Source organism: Xenopus tropicalis, chromosome 4, assembly GCF_000004195.4.
Source record: "Xenopus tropicalis strain Nigerian chromosome 4, UCB_Xtro_10.0, whole genome shotgun sequence".
In the NCBI taxonomy this organism is placed as follows: Eukaryota; Metazoa; Chordata; class Amphibia; order Anura; family Pipidae; genus Xenopus; species Xenopus tropicalis.
In genome coordinates, this window is record NC_030680.2 from 22,780,126 (window position 1) to 22,799,233 (window position 19,108).

At 42.2% G+C, this 19,108-nt stretch overlaps 1 pseudogene; it reads right to left on the reverse strand.

The window, feature by feature from the left end:
- Positions 1 to 358: 358 nt before the first annotated feature.
- On the reverse strand, positions 359 to 9,533 carry LOC101732939 (annotated as a pseudogene).
- Positions 9,534 to 19,108: the final 9,575 nt, after the last annotated feature.

The following is a 19,108-nucleotide window of genomic DNA, read 5'->3' on the forward strand; positions in this document are numbered from 1 at the left end:
CCACTTCTTTCTGGTGGAGGATTAACTGAAGGCTGAAAAATTTTAGAACAGGGGTCCACAAATCTGAATGGTTTTGAAGACCCTTTAATTTAGGTCTGTGAGTGGATATTTGTTAGTCCCATGCAGAAATCTTGTCTGCAGCAGGGACTTTTTGGCACTACACTTTGGGGCATATGTATTACAGTGTGTAAGCCAACATCACGTGTGATGTTGCATATAGCAACCAATCAGATCTTTGCTTTTGTTTTCTAACTTGTAGGTGACTATTAAATTCTAATTGCTGATTGGTTGCTATGGGCAACATCACTATTGATGTTGGCTTACACACTGTAATAAATATGTCCCTTTGTCTTAATGTATCCAAAACTTGCCTTTAAGCCAGGGAATAAAAAATAAGCAACTTCTTTAAGGCAAGTGGAAACAACATCAAAGGATGGGGGTGGTAAGTAACATGTTGCTTTACAACATCCTTTTTATTCCCACACATATACCTCTCTTTTAGCAAAGTCCAAACATGGCTTAATATCTTCTAGATAGATACGGGAAAGGAAAGGGCAGTATCTGTCCAGCGTTGGGCTCTCCTTCCAAGCCAGGAACTCAGAGTAGAGGAGAGTGTCCACCTATGGAAGGGAAGAAAGGGCAAATATTCATCTTCATAGTTTCTAAAAACATCATTTAGAATGTCTGGTTGTACTCATTAGTAATACATAAAATGCACAAAGACAAGCAGCTCTACACTGACCCATTTTTTAGATGATGTTTGTTTAGGATGGGGGTATCCCTACTGTCCAGCCAGATCATATCAAACATTTAAGAGCATCCTAATGAAGATGTCAATGCCCGACATGGGAGTGTGCTGCTTACTTATTCAGCTAACTCATGTCTGTCTATGTAGGACTCCCGGCAGGCCACTTCACAAGTCTAATGGCAAGTATTGAACATCTGGAAGTGGGTACCATTCATTTTTTATTTCTTGTTTCTGTGTCTTTTCACAACAGAAGCCCACAGTGTAATGCTAATACAAGCAATATCAGAATACTGACGGCTCTAAAATATCAGAAACATTGTCATTTGGAATTAAATGGGTAGTTTGCTTTTAAATTAACTTTTAGTATAATGTAGAGCTTGCTAGTCTGAGTCTTTACATTTTATTATTTGTGATTTTTTAATTATTTAGCTTTGTGTTCAGTGGCTCTCCAGTTTGAAATTTCAGCAACTATTCAGGTTGTTAGGGTACAATTTTCCCTAGCAACCAGCTATTGGTTTGAGTGGGAGACTGGGAGATAAACAGGACAGGGATTGAACAAAAACATAAGTAATAAAAAGTGACAATAAAGATAAAAGTGTAGCAGTACAGGGCAATACTGAGGTCAAAAACCACGATTTAAACTGGAAAAAAATCAGAAGATAAAAGCAAACAATTCAAAAAACTAAAAAAATAAATGAAGACCAGTTTATTTAAAGGCGAACAACCCCTTTAAATTGCTCCCTATTTTGTTGTGTTAGTTTTCAGGACAAAAAAGGTTTATTTCAGCTCTCCGCACATCAGAGGCACTTATCCATGTATAAAATGTTTTCTGCTTTGAGGAGTATGGGTTCGGCCAGGACGGCATAGTGTGGTCACAACCAGTCCAGCCCCTGACAAATTAGAAAAAAGTTACACTTTGTGTAAAGAAGAGTCAAGAAGTCAGAGATCAAGGTCTAATATGAGCTGGAAAATCCTTACTAGCATAATCTAAGGGTGGTTTTATATCAGGAATACTTGTACAATGTTGCCATTATTTGGAAGTCTAAGTGGTTTATAGGCCATATCAAAGAGTGAGCAATGGTACCTGTCGGGAGAAGGAGGAAGAAGAGTCCTCAGGAAGAGGCCACCCTGGTTCGTAGGTTATATGGACGACCTTCCCCGGGACAATACAGAGAAGTAGTGAGAGGAGAGAAGGAACTGCAGAGAACTGACAGATGAGAAAAAGAAAATAAGGACAGAGGAGATATGAGAGGAACAAGAGCATAGACAAAAGGGAACATGACAACAGAAAGCAGCACAAGAAGTAAGAGTATGGGGTAAGAATGGATATGGTACTGACAGAATGCAAAAGTAACACTTTAGATTTAAGTATTCAGCTTCCAGTCCTATCCATCTGTTGTTGGGGTTGTCGGTGGTGCTTTGGATATTGGACATCCCCAATTTAAAATAATATCAAAATAGCAATGTTAATGATGTTTCTATAGCAAGTCACTAGCATTAGGAGCCTGCTATTCTCTTGGAAAGAAAAACATGTGTGTACAAAGGGTAGCAATATATAATAATGATGGAAGGATTAGGTGGAAATGCAGCTCCAGATACCAGTCAGTTAGAAGTCATTGGGCATAAAGTGTATAGTTTATGGACCAACACAGGACAAGGTTCTGCTACAAAGACCTTTCATTGGTACCACATAGTAACACAACTGATATGTGTTCCGGACAACTAAACCAATTATATGCATATGAGGAATCATGAGGTGGTTTTAAACTGGGGATGCACTAAATACATTATTTATTCATCAGGCCAATACCGAATTTTGGTGCCTGCAGTTTAGGGAAGTATATGGGTGGCATTGTGGTTCCACTGCACCTAGGAGAGGATAACTTTAAGCACCAGATCTCAAATCTAAAAGGCAGAGCTCTGGTACTAGAGTACAGATGGTGCATCTACAGACAAACAGACCAGCTTTGCACCTGACTAAAGGTGACCACATGTTCAGATCCGCTCGTTGGCAAGGTTACCAAATGAGCAGATCTTCTCTAGTTACAACGATGGGTATAGGGGCTGTCAGACCAAGGACCATGTCAATGAGCTGATACATTCCCTGATTCAACAGGAAAATCAAACCTGTCCAATCGACACCTGGACAATTTTCGCCTAGATATCAATCTCGGAGCCCCATTAGGGGGCCCCATACACGGCCAGATAAGCTGCAGAATCAGTCTAAGGGATTCGAATTGACAACTTAAATCTGCTCATGTATGTTTTCTCCTGAAGGCATCTTTGTGCAACAAATTGAAGCGTATGCCTTTCCATCGGCCATTAACTTTGTTGCTGGTAGAAAGGCATCTCGGGGAGATTAGTCGCCGGTGGAACCAGAGAATCCAATCAGAGATTTCCCAAAGGAAAAACCAGAGGGCTATGTGGAGCAAGCACAATGATGGTTGCAGGGGAAATGATGGTCATGAAAGAGAAATACAGAGAAAAAATTTGGGACGCAGCTACAGAAAGAGACAATAAATAGTAGACTGTACATTTGGTATTTGTATGTTGGATCGACTCGTTTTTTTTAAGTCCTGATGGTCTACAGAGTCAAGTGAAAAATCATCACTAAACAAAACATGTTTCCATTGCCTAGTGAAATGGACTAACCTCTTTGCTCTCACTAGGCGTTGGCTGGACTGTTGGGGCCGGGGACGCGAGCACAGCACAGCCTGCACTTTTGTTGCGAGCATGGCCTTTGCGTAGAGCATTCTTGGATGGGCTCAGGAGCTGGGGGTGTAGGTCTCGGTTTGGAGATGACGGTGTTGATGTGATGACTAGTGTTTTTAGAGCTGTGACTTCGGCCTGCAGCATGTCGATCTAATGCAAGTGAGAAGGAAATAGATTAAATAAAGGCCAGTAAGAAGATATATACAAGATAAGGGTAAAGCAAGACCAAAGAGCCCTCTGACTGCAAGCCATATTAAACCTGCTACCAAATTAAGATGCCATGCTGAGATGGTCCAGCCAGTGGCGTTAACCAGTATCCCCCCGACACTGTACAGACATCTTTGGATTGCCGGAAAACCCATTAACACAGTATTAACATTCATGACATTATTTAAGCAATCAAAATGTAGTTACCTTTCCAAGAGCCTATTGCAGCTGCTTCTCTGACCCAACCTGTTTGGTTTTGGCTTCTCACACCATTTTGTGTGCTTCCTAAGGAGATAAAATGCAAGGAAAATGTGTAAAAATGCTCCTCTACAACAATTCTAATCCCATACACACCAAGGGTACCTCTTACTAAACATTAGTTAAATTATGTAACTGAAAATATGGGTGGATAGGTTTTTTCTTCCTTTGCTCGGATATTTCAATAGCTCACTGTTTATGTTTTAAATGATATTGCAGTTAGAACAGGTGGCATCGATAACAAAATACTCTTCAATAAATATTCCTGGGATTTAGTTATGAAGAATACTAGAACTGCTGCTACAGCCCAGATATTGCAGTCTCAGCACAGCAGTGAGCTCGCCGGTTACTATGGGTCTATGTATAAGCACAGCGGCCCTTTCAAGGCACAAACACAATGATCAAAGGCTTACGCCTCCAATTAAGACTTCTTATTCCACATGACCACTTATACTTCTACCCACTTTCACTCTATTTGAACACGTCACGTTATATCAGTGAATCAGAGGGAACTGGAGAGGGAGGAGATTAAGGGGACACTAATTCAGCAGCTGAGATCTCTCATGTCACAGTGCTGCTGGGCTCCCAGACTGAAATAGTCACTATATAACCAAGCTGTTTTCATATAAAGTTAATTTCTGTAGTTGCCCTTTGGTTGTATAAAAACATTTACAAATAGATCTCGCCCTTGTCAACTTTTTACAAAATGTCTTCTTGTGCTAAATACCTGGATCCTGGAACCCAAAAGAATATACAGTATCCATTTACCAGGGTGTTCTGTTCTTGATATGTTATATGGAAGCAGCATACTGTAGTTCTGCTTCACAGGCTGGGACTACACAGCCAAATGCTGATCTACATGAGGCTGGAGTTTATCTGTATTATCTCCTTTCATTAATTGTACAGGTACACTTACTGTTTAAGGGCAAAGACACATGTGGCGCTTAGTCACCGCAACTTTTTAAAATGGTGGTCACGGCAACTAAACGCAGCGACTTTCCCACCATAGGTTAGAGTATAAGTTGCTGCGCCTATTCGGCCACACAGACTTGCTGTGCAGATTAGTCAGTGCAACTAATCGCTGCATGTCTTCGCCCCAAAAGCAACCCAAGGTGGGTGGACTTATGAGTCAGATAAATAAGGTTAAATAACCAATAGGTGTGTGGTTAGTCCTTCCAGTAATGTAACCCAGAACAATAGCACTGCAAGGATAAACAGATAAGCAGCAATGGAAGAACTTTTAATCATGTTGCAATAGTTTCCCAAGCTGTTTCATCTGTGCGGAAGACAATAAACCTTTATAACAACCAAGACTGTGTGGGATGTACTAATTGCAAACACAGGGCATGTGAGGTAGGACTCAGATTCTACGGTTCCTGTTAAGGCCTCGTACTGAGGAGCAATTCTACTAAAGCACGGCCCTATTAAAATAAAAGTAAAATTCATTAAGAAAAGGGGGTCTAAAGCCGGCCTTTTGGTCGGATAGGTCGCGAATAAAGGATCAACCCTAGCCTTTGGACAAAGGCGGGCCAAAGGCTAGGTAGGGATTTACCAAATCCAGGGCTTTGTACCGGTTTCGGCCAAGATTCTGCCTTTTTTAGCAGGATTTGGATTCATCCAAACCATGTTCCTGGATGAACCAAACCCTTAAATTTGTGACTTTCTGTCAAATAAATGCGGAAGTTTCTCTTTAACCCTTCCCTTGCATATCCAAATTAGGATTTGGTTCAGTATTCGGCCAAATCCTTCACAAAGGATTCGGGGTTCGGCCGGATCCTAAATGGTGGATACAGTGCATCCCTACTAAAGACTCTTATCATTTTGGCTGGATGACTAAGGAGACAGCCTGTTTTTTGAGGCAAAGTCTACAAAGTAAAACTTTTGTGGGTTTGCACTTATGTGTTTTGTGTGTGGCTCAGAGCTTTGATAAAAGAAAAAAATGAAAACAAAAAAGAAGCCCGACAAATAGACATGTCAACTCACTTGCCTTTTTCAAGAGTCCCCTGCTTTAACCCCAATCACCTGCTAACCCAAAGCAACAGCCCAGATACCCACTGTCATTAATTTACACCAGAATTTCAACTTACCCCTACCACTGAATTAGGGCAATATAGGGTTAATTTGATTGTTTGGCCCTAGGGCAAAGCAAATGAATTAAAACAGCACCCCATCTAGTACCTCAAACAGACTGGCAGTCAGTTGCTCCAGCTCCTGTTCCAGTTGCTCTCTGACTTTGGACAACCTCTCGCATTCCTCATCTCTTAGCTTCAGCTCCTCTCTTATTTGTAGATGTTTCCAATATCTTATTTTCCATATAGCCCTTTGGGCACCACAATTAGAAATTCGGCATTGAGTACCTATATATAAATATACATAACTTTTTAATTATACATTCTTTCATGTTTGAAATAAATGTTTAAGTATTCAATTGTAAAACTGTATAATTTGGTATTTTTGTTATGCAGTGAAGTGAGGAGACAATTGGTCGAGGGATATTTTTGCAAGCACTATATATACAGTGAGGAACATAAGTATTTGAACACCCTGCAATTTTGCAAGTTCTCCCACTTAGAAATCATGGAGGGGTCTGAAATTCACATTGTAGGTGCATTCCCACTGTGAGAGACAGCATTTAAAAAAAAAATTCAGGAAATCACATTGTATGGTTTTTAAAGAATGTATTTGTATTGCACTGCTGCACATAAGTATTTGAGAAAATCTGTGTTAATATTTGGTACTGAAGCCTTTGTTTGCAATTACAGAGGAAAAACGTTTCCTGTAGTTCCTGGCCAGGTTTGCACACACTGCAACAGGGATTTTGTCCCATTCCTCCACACAGATCTCCTCTAGATCTGTCAGATTTTGGGGCTGTCGCTGAGCAACACGGAGTTTCAGCTCCCTACAAAGATCTTTTATTTGATTTAGGTCTGGAGACCCAGCCAAGACCCATCTTCAATGCTCTGACTGAGGGAAGGAGGTTGTTGCTCAAAATCTCACAATACATGGCCCCATTCATCCACTCCTTAATACAGTGCAGTCGTCCTGTCCCCTTCGCAGAAGCATGATGTTACCACCCCCATGCTTCACAGTAGGGATGGTGTTCTTGGGATGCAACTCATCCTTATTTTTCCTCCAAACACGGCGAGTGAAGTCTAGACCAAAAAGTTCTACTTTGGTCTCATCTGACCACATGACTTTCTCCCATGCCTCGTCATCATCATCCAGATGGTCATTGGCAAACTTCAGACAGGCCTGGACATGTGATGACTTGAGCAGGGGAACCTTCCGTGCAATGCATGATTTGAAACCATGACCATGGCGTAGTGTTCTACCGACAGTGAACACTGTCATCAATTTTGGAGGCACGTCCAGTTCTTGGTAATGTCACTGTTGTGCCATATTTTCTCCACTGGATGATGACTGTCTTCACTGTGTTTCATGGTATATCTAATGCCTTGGAAATTCTTTTGTACCCTTCTCCTGACTGATATCTTTTACCAATGAGATCCCTCTGATGCTTTGGAAGCTCTCTGGGGACCATGGCTTTTGCTGTGGGATGCGACTAAAAAAATGTCAGGAAAGACCAACTAGAGCAGCTGAACTTTATTTGGGGTTAATCGGAGGTACTTTAAATGATGGCAGGTGTATACTGAGTCCTATTTAACATGGTTTTGAATGTGATTGCTTAATTCTGAACACAGCTACATCCCCAATTAGAAGAGGGTGTGCACACTTATGCAACCACATTATTTTAGTTTTTTTTGGTTTTCTTCCCACCACCTAAAGGATTTCACTTTGTTTTTCAATTGAGTGGTACAGTTTATAGGTCACATTAAAGGTAGAAAAAGTTCTGAAATTATTTATCTTTGTCTCATTTTTGTACAGCACAGGAACCTGACATTTTACCTGACTTTTTATATCCACTGTATATATATATACACAGAAATATAAATATAAATATATATATATGCACAGACATAATCCAGAATATACAATACATGATCTATCTATCACATCTGTGCAGAATTAGCTTTGTACATACCCATACTGTATTAAATAGGGAATATGTGACTCTGTGGATCTATCTTGTCATCAAAATCTGGACAAGCACTCCAAAAAACTCCAACTATGACTGTTAAATAAAGTAAATATTTATTAACATGCCCATATAAAAAGCCTATAGTGCTATAATGCACATAATCATAGGCTATGATCTGTGGATCTATTATCTATTTAGACAAATAAACCTCTGATTATTATTTTGCAATACTTCTCAACCGTGTGTGAAAATCCTGCGTGTGCCGTCACTCCTTTGCCTGTTTAATTCTTTTTTGCACAGGCACCCAAGTAGTATCACCTTGTATGGTGTGCAGCTTCTAAGCATTTTTATATATATATATATATATCTTCGGACCGGAACGTCAATCTATTTGCACCAATAAAAGGATATTTTTTGATTCAGTCCTGTGAGTGCTGTGTTTTAGAGAGAACCTATACCTTCAGAATAGTGTTCTGTTTCATTGCAGGTTTTAAACATTAACATTGGGTCATCATCTAATGCCACTGATACGCACTATTCCTTATGTATCTTTCTCTTTTTAAAAAGCCTAATTTAAGTGACAGGTCTCAGCCACCATTCCCCTGCCACCAACGCTCACTCTGGCACTTGCCCTGATTTCTCATTTTTAATTCTGGGATCAGAGGTGGGTGGAGCACTGATACACTGGGGGGGGGGCATTAAGGGAAATAATGGCAGAAATGAAAGAAATCACTGGGTGGGACTCTGGGTAGCACTTGGGGTATCAGTCTTGGTTTTGTACTTATTCTAATATAAAATGTCATTATGGGAGAGTTGGGGTTGGCGGGAGTAATCGGGGAGCAGGGAGACTGCAAACCTCTCGGAATAAATACACAGAAGGATAAAAAGACATTTGGTACCAGATTCCTCTTCAAATTTATTGATATTCTTATTTCTCTCTGTAAGTTACACTGTATTTAAGTGTCAGGGCTAAAGGATATTGAGCTACAAGTTGCAGAGCTGCCTTGTTCACAATCACCAACTGTCACTGCCATAAGTCTGATGGCTGCCAGTGGGTAACTGCCTAGGAGAGACCACGGGCTGAAGTAAGGGAGATAGTAATGATTATGTCTTTAATTGCATTGCTTTCTTGTTTTGTTTTAACTGTCATCTGGTTGCTAGGGTCCCTCTTACCCTAGCAAGATTTACATGTGTGGCAAACTTGCAGAAAATCACAGCTGGAATAAGAAAGCTTGTGATTGGCTGCAAAGTTACTGGTCACTCGCCGCATGACTAAGTGTCCGTTAATTAACGGTTTTTCTCACTTTCATTTCTGGGATCAGAGGTAAGTGGAGTGCGCCACACGCTGGGGGGGGACAGTTTAGGAAAATAATGACATAAATGCATAAAATCGCTATTTAATTGCGTCACTAGGTAGCGCCTGGGATATTGGCGTTGGTTTTACACATATTCTGTCATTTTAATAAATATAAAATGTGGTTATGGGAGAGTTGGGGTTCGGGAGCAGGGAGACTACAAACCTCTCAGGATAAACACAAGTATAAAATAATATTTGGGGTTCAGATTCATCTTCTAATATTAATATTCACATTTCCCTGTATTTTTATGTGTATTTTAAAAAGTGTAAGTTTAAACTTATTAAGGGAAAAGTCTGAAATCTCCCATTGTCCCATCCACTAATGGTCGCTCTCACAGTGTTTGGGTGACAGTTGGCCACTTGGTGTTCAGGTTCCGCTTCTAATGCAATTAATATTCCTATTTCTCTCTGTATCTCACTTTGTTTAGAAAATTGTTATAAAAATAGTTGCAACTTCCCAGCCACTAATGGTCCCCCTGACGCTGCCTGAGGCTGGTGACAATTAATGACAGGCAGCCATTGCTTTCCTCTGATCTTAAACTTATGTTCCCAGCATCCACTATCAGACCTGCACCCTGTAGTCCAGGGGTGCCCAAGAGGTAGATCGCGCTCTACCAGTAGATCTTTAAAGTTTTTGGATGCCATCCCATCACTTTTTTTGCCCCAACATAACAGAGCTTTTGACTGCAGCCATGCTGCTGTGTTGACACTTGTATAATGTAATGTGGGCATTACATGTGAATTTGACACTGCATTTATATATATTGCTGTGTGTATTTAGGTATTAAACATCTACTATTTTTATTAAAGTAGATCTCAAGATGGAGGCCAGGTGGCAAGAGTAGATCACAAATTCTGGGTGCCCCTGCTGTAGTCCTATAACTGTCACTGACCTACATGTCCCAGCATCCCCTATCAGATCTGCAGCCTGTAGTCCTATAACTGTCACTGACCTACATGTCCCAGCATCCCCTATCAGATCTGCAGTCTGTAGTCCTATAACTGTCACTGTCCTACATGTCCCAGAATCCCCTATCAGATCTGCAGTCTGTAGTCCTATAACTGTCACTGTCCTACATGTCCCAGCATCACCTATCAGATCTGCAGCCTGTAGTCCTATAACTGTCACTGTCCTACATGTCCCAGCATCACCTATCAGATCTGCAGTCTGTGTCCCTTGTCATTTGGTTGTCAAGTGTCCCATTCACCTTAGTACCATTTTGTGAGGTGATCCAGCAGCCAATTACAGTTGGGCTATGAAAGCAGACTGTGATTGGGTGTAACCCATACAGGTATATTAATCTGTACTATAGAGGTGGGTGGAACATACAGACACTCATACAGGGGATACAGTAAAGCAGCCCCATCATTCCCAACCCATTGGCCTTTATATTTTATGAAATCCAAATAAGTGCCTGTAATCCTCCCCTTGCTTTCTATGGGATCCCCTCTATTTGAGAGCTGCCATTATTGCTACTCCCCCTATGTGCTGATTGATACCCCCGGCCCATGTATTGGTACATTCGGTTAAACACTCAGACTCTCAGTATATTTTGCTAGTAATGATGGCATCACATGGGCTGGGGCAAGGGATTGTGGGAGTTCTAGTAACAGCTGAGCGCTTCATGTTATGTAGCCATGATCTCTAACAGGAGGGCCCCCATAATCACTACTGGCATATACCACTACCCAAAGGCCCTGCTTTATCTATGCCTATTCTCATGGGAAACCCTAAAAGCTACAGAAATGCAGACCTGGGTGAATTTAAAGTGGCAAATGATCATATATTATTTTACACAGATGAGATTTAGATGGGAACAGATCTGCATTGGAGTATAACAGTGTCAGTTCCCCAACCTGTGGCCCCCCAGCTGTTGCTGAACTACAGCTCCCTGCTTCCCTGTCAGATCTCCAACCTATGGCGTTCAGTTGTTTGTGACCAATAAAGTATGGTGGGGATATCGTGCTGCTGTGAGGCTGCTCCTCATCAGCAGGGACTGGGCCTCATGTTATAATAGAAGGGAGGATGGATGGTGCCAAATACAGGGCAATGCTGCAACCTGTTTCAGTCTTATTTCATTTCAAGGGGAACTTCACCTTATATGCTGTTACTGCACAGATTTATGTTTAGGATGCTAACCTGAGACAGTATCACATTGCAGAAAAATCACATTTCACAATTTTGACTGAATAACATATTCAATGAGGGTCTGTTTGTAAAATGGGAGAACATGTCGAGGGTGTGAGTACTTATATAAGGCAGTGTATCCTGATGTGTGTAGCAGAGAGGGCTGGCGCATGTGAGCTCACAAACTCTACTTTCTTTCCCTCTCCCCATAAAGTGAAAATTGTGAGCGACTCCGAGCGACTCAAAGTGATTTCGAGGCATTTTCTGCGAGATTTTCTTGTGATTTTTTTTTTAGATATTCAGCTCCTTTTTGACGTTTCTAAGGAAATAACATCTTCCATAGACGTCTGCTGATATCTATTTTTAATACCCAACTGCTCTTTTAAGAGCAAGAAGACCTGGGCGCAATGCCATCCTGCGCCCCCTGGAGGAAGGTAAGGGAGCCGCTACGGTTACATTAAAATGAAGGGTCTGGATGTATAAAGTATAGAATGTAACAGAATCTTTCTCTTTTCCCTCAGCGAGAGGCAGGACCCAGACCCCTCTCCGAGATTTATAAGGTGAGTAGAAAAGAGGGTAAAACTGTGCCCCACTCACTGCTACTGCTATAGGGGCTGCAGGTTTTGTACCCTGGGGAATATTATGTTATCAATAAAATCCCCCTTTTATTCTATTTTTCAGCCTCCTGATGGTCGGCTGACCAAGGGTGTGCTCCTCGGAAAGGGCGGCGCTGCAGCCGTTTACAAGGTAAGGGCCCCAGCAAATTCCTAGAGGGGTGAAAGTGCTGCCCCTGCCCCTGCTGTGCCCAGGATCCCATTCCCTAACACCGGCTCATCACACATTGAGCTGCTTTAGGCAGGCATATCAGGCCGCTCTTTTGGGGCCACATGGGGCCCTCTCTTTCCTACTTGAATGTTAAGTGACACCTTTCAATCTGTGTTACAGGGTCTCCACCATCGCAGAGGAGTGGTTGCAGTGAAGATAGCTAACATCAGCCTGGTAGGGTATCTTTCTAGTTCCATTCTCCATATCATTCCTATTGGTGGGGCTGCCTATGTGAGCTAAAGGGGTTTCTATTATTCCCCGCCAGGATGAGGCGTCGGTGTGCAGGGAGCTGAAGTTCCTCCGGCAGTTCAGCGGCCACAAGAACGTCGCTGCTTTCCATGGAGCCTATTACCAGGCTCCACCGAGGGAGGACAAATCAGAGCTCCTGGAAGTAAGAAATGACTTGCTGTATTACATTCCTCCCTCATGTGCCAAAGAGACCTCCATTGGAGGAGATATAATCCCCGGCCTAACACCATTTCTTTCTATTGCAGATTGTCCTTGAGTTCTGTGAGGGAGGCTCCCTCCACGACCTCATACAGACCAACGGCCGATCCCTGAAGGAGCCCTGGATTGGCTACATCTGCAGGGAAGTATTGAAGGTAAGGCCAAAATAACCCCATAAGGATTTAGCAATTTAGCATTACATATATACAGTATATATATTTATTGATTTTGTTTATAGATCATCATTATGCTAAAATGTGTTGGAAATATTTAGATTTATATCTGTTATATTCTTATAACCTACATCTCAATCCCCCCAGGCACTCCACCACATCCACCAGCACCGGGCCGTTCACAGGGACATCAAGGGCCCGAACATCATGCTGACGAAGGAGGGGAAGGTGAAACTGAGTGAGTAAAACTTACAGTTATAAGATGAATGGATGGCGGGAACCTTCTGTGAATATGGAGTCAGAGGGTTTCATAATTCAGGTTTTTATTGTATTGCATTTAAAAAGTAATTTTTCATTGATAAATATATTCTGTTATTTCAGTCGACTTTGGACTCTGCTGGGACCTGGACCCAAAGACTGGACTGTGTAAGGATCCTGGAGGGACTGAGCATTGGATGGCACCCGAGACCTTTAAGAGGAATGGCGAGCCCCCGGAGTACAACACCAAAGTAAGTTGTACTTATAATACTTGGAACAATAGGGTGCATTAACCTATCAATGTTAATGGGACATAGAAGCAGTGGGAGGAGCCAATGGCATTTTTCATCAGTGGCCCAGTTCTGATTGATTCTATATTTTCCATTCATTGTATGCAGGCACTGATGAAAGAACCACCCCAGTAACAACTGAATAATCCACTAACCCAGTTCTCTCCTTCTAATGCTCTTTGGTAACATTTAAACACTAAGTCTGCAAAAGAATAAAAAATATTAAAAATACAAAGCTGTATTGTAAACCATTAAAAAGTCATACCCCATGTATGTAGGCCACATACATGGGGTATGACTTTTTAATGGCTTACAATAAAGCTTTATATTTAATATTTTTGATTCTTTTGCGGACTTAATCTTTAAATATTACACTGTTTCCCTCCTTTGGTCACTAGAGGGCTTTGTCTGCAATGTGAATATTATTAACTTGATTTTTTGATTTAAAGTTTTCTTTTCCCAGTTTGGCTACTTTTTTGTAATGCTCTTTGGTGTCTCTTTTCCAGTGTGACATCTGGTCGCTGGGGATAACTGCCATCGAAATGGCCGAGGGAGAGCCACGTAAGTAAATCACAACAATTGTGGGTAATTGTGGATATTGTTCCTATACTTTGAGGAGAAGATATTTTGTAGCAGAATGGGAAGAACTGGGACTTTTTCGCTATTTTCAGCAAAAAAAACCCCATTTTTTTCTTTAGATGGAATAAATAGTACAGTGTATAGACATGGATGGATCTGATTTATGTGTTTTTAACTTTCAGCATACTTCCAGCAACGCTCGGTGTATGACGTAATACTCAAGAGCCAACCACCGAAGCTTCGGGCAAGGACCTGGTGAGTCAAACCATATATCAAGTTAACTCCATATCGTGTTGAAGATTCTTCACTCCTTGTCTCTCTCTCTTTAGCCATCTATTTTTCACCAGATAAAGCTAAAAGTTCTTTCTCATTCCTTTTCACAGGTCTCAACAATTTGAGTCCTTCTTGGAGTCCTGTCTGATGAAGGATCCTTCGGAGCGATGGAGCGCTGAGGAACTCCTGCAGCACCCCTTCATCGCTGGACTGCCGCCAACGAAGATCATCAGGGCCGAGATTAAGGAACACCTTCAGGCTCAGCAGACGCGGCCGGCCAAGAGAGGTGAGGGGATCCATTGTATCTGGTATGACCGCACCATCATGAACACTAAACTGAGAAGCTGTCTTATTATAGTTGCGCTATAACAGATTTTGAGGGCTACATTACCTTAATATTACATTTTAGTACAAAATTGACCAGACAACTTGCATTTGATCACAGATTGTTGCAGTTACCCTCATAACTGTTGCACCAGCCAGAGGTTGCACCAGCCAGAGGTTGCACAAGATGCAGCAATATCCGTACTAACTAGCGGAGTTATGGCAAGGATTTTCCAAGCTGAGTGCAGATTGGTCACGATTTTGTCACGATTCTGTGTGACGATTGGTCTGTGTGCAGGGACCCAAGTGAGTCTGGGTCTGGCCATGCTCATATTAAAGTATACTCTTGTATGTATTTCCAAGTAACTGAACAAAATGATTGCATTTTTGGCTATTTCCTTACTATGACTTTATTTTTTATACAGGAGTGAAGGAAGCAGCTCTCTGGGCCAGGAAACAGCTGCGTCGCACTTGTTACTTCTGCGCACACAAGACCTTGCCAGAAGAAAAAACAGCTCAGCAAATGGCACTGGAGGGCTTTCCTTGTTGTTGATCTTGTGGCCAATAACATCTAAAGCCCAAGATGAATCTCCAGAATAACATCCTAGGAGAAACACCCACAGAGAAAGGTACCGTCTCCATTAAATATCCCTATAGATTGGTCATACACAGCCTTAGGCCAACACTTCCTTTGCCAATGGGCAAATTCCAATTTGGGTCCCTACTGCCCACTGTGTGTGTGCATTGGCAGGAATGGACTCTGCCTGTCAGTGTCTAAAAGAGGTGAATTTTAAGTAAAAAATGCTCATGTGTGCATTTCCTGGCTAAAGTGAAAAGCAGATACACACACCCGGGCAGTAGGGGGCAGCGGGTTCTGTGCGGGCGGGCATTAGCTTTATTGTAACAGCTGCATAAAAACACCCAGGCAGTATATCCTATATCTTCCTCTGAGGAACTACAGGCACAATATCACTGATGCCATCATTTTGTAAGTGTTTTAAATAAGACTTAGTCATCACGTAGGTTCATGGTGTATTTATATGGATGGGGATTTAGTTCAAGCATCGCTACAAAGCTGATATCCAAGATCTGCCACCCCAAGGAGATTTCTCACATTTATTTGGCCTTTAAAGGCTTAGAAATAAACATTATTCTATACACCCATTGTACAGTAAACCAGTCCTGTGCAAAGGAGAATGCAGTGTGAGCATAAAATTATTCTTAATGCCATTGCTGTTAATAAGTATTAATAATAATGTATTACTTTTTAATTTTATGTTACAGCTCCAGGATCATCCGCTACTTTTGAGACTACCGGAGCTACATCAGTGGTGTCTTTGCTTGAGATCGTGCAACACAAGCAGCAGTCTCACTTTCATGGGCCACATCTCCACCAGTGGTACCATACTTTCCAACTAACATCAATCCACCCATGGCTTTTACTTTTGATACAGCTCTGCCTCCAGTCCCTTCTCTATCTACTGCTCCTCAGTTCCATCATGCCACCACACCTCCAGCATCTACAGCTCCACCTACCACCACACCTCCAGCATCGCTCCACCTGCCACCACACCTCCAGCATCGCTCCACCTGCCACCACACATCCAGAATCTACAGCTCCACCTGCCACCACACATCCAGCATCTACAGCTCCACCTGCCACCACACCTCCAGCATCTACAGCTCCACCTACCACCACACCTCCAGCATCGCTCCACCTGCCACCACACCTCCAGAATCTACAGCTCCACCTACCACCACACCTCCAGCATCTACAGCTCCACCTACCACCACACCTCCAGCATGTACAGCTCCACCTACCACCACACATCCAGCATCTACAGCTCCACCTACCACTACACCTCCAGCATCTACAGCTCCACCTACCACCACACCTCCAGCATCTACAGCTCCACCTACCACACCTCCAGCATCTACAGCTCCACCTACCACCACACCTCCACTCACCATATTTATTTCCACTTTAGACTGCCATAATTTCACCAGTGGTATCTACTTTTGAGAGTACTGTGACTCCACACAGGGGTGGGCCAAGCCTTAGGCAACCCGGCCGGCCCCACTGCCAGTAAAACATCATGCTGATACACCACCAGCAGTTCCACCTACCACAGCTCAAACAGTGCCTCCTTCTACAGCTTAATTATCGTTATCTTATTTATAGACTACAACAGCTCCACCAGTGGGACCCTAATTACTAATTACAATACCTCTACATACAGGGACATTGACATAAACACATAAACCCTTAGTAGAAGTTGATCCAGGGACTTGTACCGATTGCCCTTTTGGGAGTCAGGAAGGAATTTTTTTCCCCTCTGAGGCAAATTGGCTCCGGCTTCAGATGGGTTTTATTTTGCCTTCCTCTGGACCAACTACTAAATAGGAATGTTCCATCTACACTAAAAACAAGCCCTTTCCAACCTAAATTAATATAAATAAATCTAAAATACATAAATATAATATCTATTTTATAAATAAATATTTCAATACATATTTGAATGGTGTTCTTGCATTTTTATATTATTGCCAGGGAAGTTTAGAGAGGGCGGAGACCTGTAGTGCAAGGAAAAAGGGTAACTAGAAAGAGAAAGTGAAATCAGGGGGCAGGGGAGGGATATAAAGGATAAAGAAATAAAAATCAGAGAATAAGTCTGAACCCAGTCATAGTGATCTTCATAATAGCGCCTGCTTTAGTCTTAGGTGCGACGGGGGAGCGCCACAGAGATTGGGTCTGGGGCAGGGTCCCACTAGGGCAGCGGACCCACCGGGGTTTTTCCCAGTGCCCCTCCAGCTCACTTTGACCCTGAAGAGGAATCAAACTACAGCTTTTTGAATTGGTATCAGTAGGAGGGCTGGGTGGCAGTGCCGGGGTCCTGTAGGTCAGATCCATTGGGCCCATGGGTCTTCAGCCCAAGACTGGGCGTGCTTTATGCCTCTAAATTTCATTGCTACTAATAATCCCCCAGTACTGTGCCTCGTGGTACTAATTTAGCCTGATAAGGAACAAGACTGGGCTGTTGGCTGTCCTGATGGTGTTGAACAGCTGTATGAAATGCCTTGTAGCCCAGATAAGTATATTCGGCCCAAGCCCTATTCATTGCACTACAACTCCCTGTACCTGCAGTGAGACAGAAGAACAGGTGAGGGCAGTAAAGTTCTAGCTAGTTTAAATGGGAAATACTACAAAAGGGGAAATACTACCTTTTATTCTGAAATCAATAATATACAGTTATTGGATCCATTATCTGGAAACCAGTTATCCAGAAAGCTCCCAATTATGGAAAGACCATGGCCCATAGACTCAATTTTGATCAAATAATTAAAATGTTTTAAAAAAGATATTCTTTTCCCTGTAATAATAAAACAGTACCATGTACGTGATACCAGCTAAGATATGATCAATCCTAATTGGAGGCAAAACAATTATTATTATTTCTGGGTTTATTTAATGTTTTAATTTAACTATTTTTTAGTAGACTAAAGGTATGCAGATCCAAATAATAGGAAGATCCCTTATCCAGAAAACCTCAGGTCTAGTGCATTTTGGATAAGAGGTCCCCATACCTGTATTAGAGCTTTACTGATTGAAAAGAATGACCTGTTATTTCTAAAGGTTGCTATTGGTGAGGCCCACTAGGGTCAGGGCTGGTTTGTAGTTGGGACAGTCCGGCCCTAATCAAGGGCATGGCCATGTGTGCGCGCACCATTGCTTTGTTATCGGGGCCCCATAGTGTCATTCCTCTGGTCCCCCTCAAACACATGGTCATACCCCTGATCTTCCCTAGTTATTTGAGTGTTATTAAGTTACTTACTTATAGGCTCAGTTTAAAATGCCTGGGTCTATAATTATAATCACACATTACATGCTCTGCACATGGAAGGTACCTGCATTGTGGGATTATATAATGCTAAGGCTTTGCTGGGATCTGGCAATATATAGAATCTGGCAAATGCCAGGGGGGCTGCTGTAAGATGCCATAGACAGTCACTATTTATGGGGCTGCTGGGGGGCTGTTTGGGCCTCTGTGTGCTTGAAATGACAGGGGCTATTTTGAGTCTGGGCCTGGGTATTTTATACAGTAGCAGCCTGGTAGCCTTCCAAGGGCAGTGCCCTATAGTATCTCTCTATACAGTTTATGGGCACAGTTAGGGGCTGTTCTTTTTGAAATAGACACACTGTCAAGGTGATACTGTATCTCCCCCTATATACAGGCTATGAGCAAAAATAAGGGGTTGTTCCTGCTGGCTAATGCTTAGTACTAAGGAATAACTATGCTGGTATAGTGTTATGGCATCTCTTTGTACAGGCCACACAAACTCATCATATTAGAATTTGTATTCCCTATATATTACTATATAACTTCCTCACTCTCAGGGGAAGGGGGGGGGATACAAATTGGTATCAAATTTGTCTCAGTCTGGTGATACTGGTGCCATGTGCCATGGATGTGATAGTCAGGGTGATATTA